Genomic DNA, 4,037 nt, shown 5'->3' on the forward strand with positions numbered 1-4,037 from the left:
AGAACTAAGAATTCATTTTATTTGCTTTTGCTTTATTTTATGAAAATGGTTAAATATAACCTAAATGTGGGTGACAGTCTACTCTGCTTATGGGGGGAAATTATGTATCAGAGCAAAATGAGAAATTAATTCATGCAACAGAATATTTTAGCTATATTGTACGTTCACATGTTTGAAAAGATGGCTGTTAAATTTGAAAACAGATCATATTTGTTTATCAGACAGTATACAAGATACTTCTTTATCTTTACATGTTTCATTCATTAAAAAGAGTCTTGTATAAATAGATCCTTACTAAACTATGAATACAAAAAAAGTCTTGCAGCAGACATTTCATGCCTTAATGCACATTCAGCCGGCACCTATTAACAGTATCCTGAGCTATGTTACTCTCCCTCTGTGCTCTTATGCTTAGTAGTTTTTATGCTTAGTGGACATTTTTTTTCAGTGTAATTTTCATAGATGCACTGATATGATTATGGAATTCATTATAGCTATTCCTAAGTCTGACAGTGAATGACAAATGTATAACATCTACTTAATAATAAACTCTGACAAGTCCTTATTGTCATGTCACTTTATTTGAACCTTTTTATTTATTTTGTATAAACTTTTTAACTCAGAAATTGCTAGTAATTTTCACAAACTATTACAAAGAAATGACAAGTAACTGAACTATAGCTGCAAGCAGCTATTTAGTGGCCACAACAGAGGCAGAATGAGGAGATAAGCATGACAGCGAGCATCAGACCAACTGCAACAAGGAGTAATTAAAGCCATTTTAAGATAATTTTAGTCAAACTGGCTGAACATTTTTTTTTTCATTAGGGGTTTTTGCCCCCCTTCCTGTTTTTTTTTTATTTTTATTAATATTACAGTTTTTTTTTTGCATATGTCACACTTAAAAGATTCACATCATCAAACACATTTTAATATCACACAAAGATAACCCACGTTAATACAAAATGCAGTTTTTAAATGATTATTTCATTTAAGCGAAAAAAGCTGTCCAACCCTACCTGGCCCTACGTGAAAAAATAATTGCCCCCTCCTGTTAAATCATGAAAGAACTGTGATTAACCACATTATTTTCACTGCTGGCCAAAAAGAACAAAGGCTCGTCTCACATTTTCCAAAATATATCTTGAATATCCCAAAGACTTTTGGGTAAATATTCTGTGGACTGATGAGACAAAAGTTGAACTTTTTAGAAGATGTGTGTCCCGTTACATCTGGCGTAAAACCAACACAGCATTTCATAAAAAGAACATCATACCAACAGTCAAACATGGTGGTGGTGGTGTGATGGTCTGGGGCTGCTTTGCAGCTTCAGGACCTGGATGACTTGCCATAATTGATGGAACCATGAATTCTGCTCTCTATCAGAAAATCCTGAAGGAGAATGTCCAACCATCAGTGTGTGACCTCATGCACTTTTGGGTTATGCAGCAGGACAATGATCCCAAACACACCAGCAAGTCCACCTTTGAATGGCTCAAGAAAAACTAAATTAAGGTTTTGGAGTGGTAAGTCAAAGTCCAGACTTAAATCCGATTGAGATGCTGTGGCATGATCTTAAACAGTCCATTCATGCTCGAAAATGTAAACCCTCCAATGTGGCTGAATTGAAACAATTCTGCAAAGAAGAGTGTGCCAAAATTCCTCCACAGCGATGTGAAAGACTCATTGTCAGTTATTACAAATGCTTGATTGCAGTTGTTGCTGCAAAGGGTAGCACAACTAGTTATTAGATTTAGGGGGCAATTACTTTTTCATGTAGTGCCAGGCAGGTTTGGACAGCTTTTTTCCCTTAATAAATGAAATCATCATTTCAAAACTGCATTTTGTATTTACGTGGGTTCTTTGTGTAATATTAAACCTTAATGGCTCAACCTTAAATGGCTCATAGACTGAGGTTATTGTCTTTGGCCCATCAGACAATTTCAAATTGAACAACTCGACCTTGGATAGCCTGTCAGTTTTTGAATCAAAGTGTGTTAGGAACCTTGGCGTTCTCTTATACAGTCAGCTCAATCTAGAGAAACATGTCTCCTCGGTTGTTGCTTCTAGCTTTTTTCAGCTCCGCTTACTTTCTAAAATCAAACATTTTCTACCTGAAAAACCTCTTGAGACAGCTGTTCACACGTTTATTTCCTCTCGATTGGACTATTGCAACTCTTTGTATTGTGGCATCTCAAAGTCCCAAGTAGCTCGTTTATAACCAGTATAGTAACTGGTCCAAAACGCAGCAGCCAAATTTCTTAAAGGCCACAAAAATCATCCTGCCACCCCCTTTTTGCAAGCTCTTCATTGGCTCCCTGTTCATTTTAGGATACATTTTAAAATCCTCCTGTTTGTTTATAAATGTTTACACAACCTTGCCCTGTGTTACTTATCAGAGTTGCTGCATCCTTACAAACCTACCAGACATTTAAGATCTGGTAATCAAAACCTACTTATGGTTCCTTCCACACGTCTGAAATGCAGAGGAGATAGAGCTTTTTCGTTGATGGGCCCTAGATTGTGGAACAGCCTGCCAGCACACCTCAGAGCTGATTCATCTTATTGGTTTTTAAATTTATTTTGAAAACTCACTTGTTTTCTTCAGCTTTTGCAAATTTATGTGGTTTAAATGCGTTCTTATCTTTGATCATTTTGCTGTACAGTACTTTCGTCAGTCTTGTGACTGTTTTTAATGTGCTTAATAAATAAAAGAACTAGAACTAAAATGTTCATTACCCTGAAAGCTTCATTCAGCATTGCTCACTAGTGACACCTAGGGACTGTGCAAAGAAATTTCAGACATCCTGAGCAGACATTTGTCCATTGTCTGGGTATAAAATAAATATATGTCTGATTTTACTTGTTCAGTGACAATGGTCACACACAAAGTTAATTAATTATTCATTAATTGTGAGGACAGTGACAGTATGAACAACAAAATTGAAACAGTGGGAGGGAGTGTAATACAGCAAACTGCAACAGAGCAGTCTGGGGTGGGAAAATGATTACTGTTACTGTTTTTTGTGCAGTGAACTGTTACTAGTTTTAGTGCAGTGTAGTGCTTATGTGACTGGGGATAACAGTGGAGCAAACTGAAGAGTTCAGATGCAAAAGCCTCTAAGCGCCGTCTGAAATTTTCTTCTAAAATGAGTATTTTTCTCTGCCTCCTGTTTATGTTCAGTGAACGTGATTTCACCAAGTTCAACATGTTCCTGGATCAACATCCTTGTTAATCTTGGAACAACATGAACCAGGCAACACAAGAAGGTTCTCGCAAATGCCACCTATACTTCCCGCTCGATGCCTCAGCAAGAGGAGATATCCTGGAGCCCGGACATCCAGGAATTTTGTGCAGTGTCGTGCCGGGTGCCTGATGATCAAGAAGTCTCCCGCAGAAGCCTCTGACCTGGCCGCATGGTCCAGGAAGCATGAAGCCGGAACCAGGGCTATCATACCGGCTGGACACAATATCGACGAGTGAGGTAACACTGCAAGTCGAGCACCTGGTTCTGAATCCAGCAAAGGGGTGCTCACAGAGGACCTACCTTAGAAAGGACAGAAACACACAGGTCCCGGAAAACGCTGCAAAGAAATCTCACAGAAGGATTATACACACATAACCACCAGCACATTAAATACACACATACATATATAGAATGGATCATACTCACCCACCATGGTTCACGCGCTGGAGCCCTGTTCAAGAGCAAGGTACGTCACCATCAGCAAGGTGGTCACTATGAAGCCATAGAACCAACCAAACATATAGGTCCAGCATAGGAGACGGAAATGCAGGAAAATTCCTACCTAACCTCGGTCAGGTGGAGAGCTGGTGGTTATAGGGGAATTAGGAAGGGGAAGAAAAAGGGCAGATGTGACACCCCCGAAGGAAATGAGTAGATACTCACGTATCACTCTGATCTGGACGAAAGCGCTGACGCCTTGTCTGGATCACATCCCTTAGGTCTTGCCTACCTCCCTTTGACCCGCGATTCCTTCTACCCCTACCCGCAGGCGGGGGAGGAGCGCGAGCC

General features: G+C 39.4%; 1 pseudogene; it reads left to right on the forward strand.

Moving 5' to 3' along the window:
- The first annotated feature begins 3,679 nt into the window (after window positions 1-3,679).
- The window catches only part of LOC107725424 (uncharacterized), a 15,065-nt pseudogene continuing 14,707 nt past the window's right edge, over window positions 3,680-4,037 (forward strand).

Source organism: Sinocyclocheilus rhinocerous, unplaced genomic scaffold (genome assembly GCF_001515625.1).
Source record: "Sinocyclocheilus rhinocerous isolate Xijiao unplaced genomic scaffold, SAMN03320098_v1.1 scaffold3533, whole genome shotgun sequence".
Classification (NCBI taxonomy): domain Eukaryota; kingdom Metazoa; phylum Chordata; class Actinopteri; order Cypriniformes; family Cyprinidae; genus Sinocyclocheilus; species Sinocyclocheilus rhinocerous.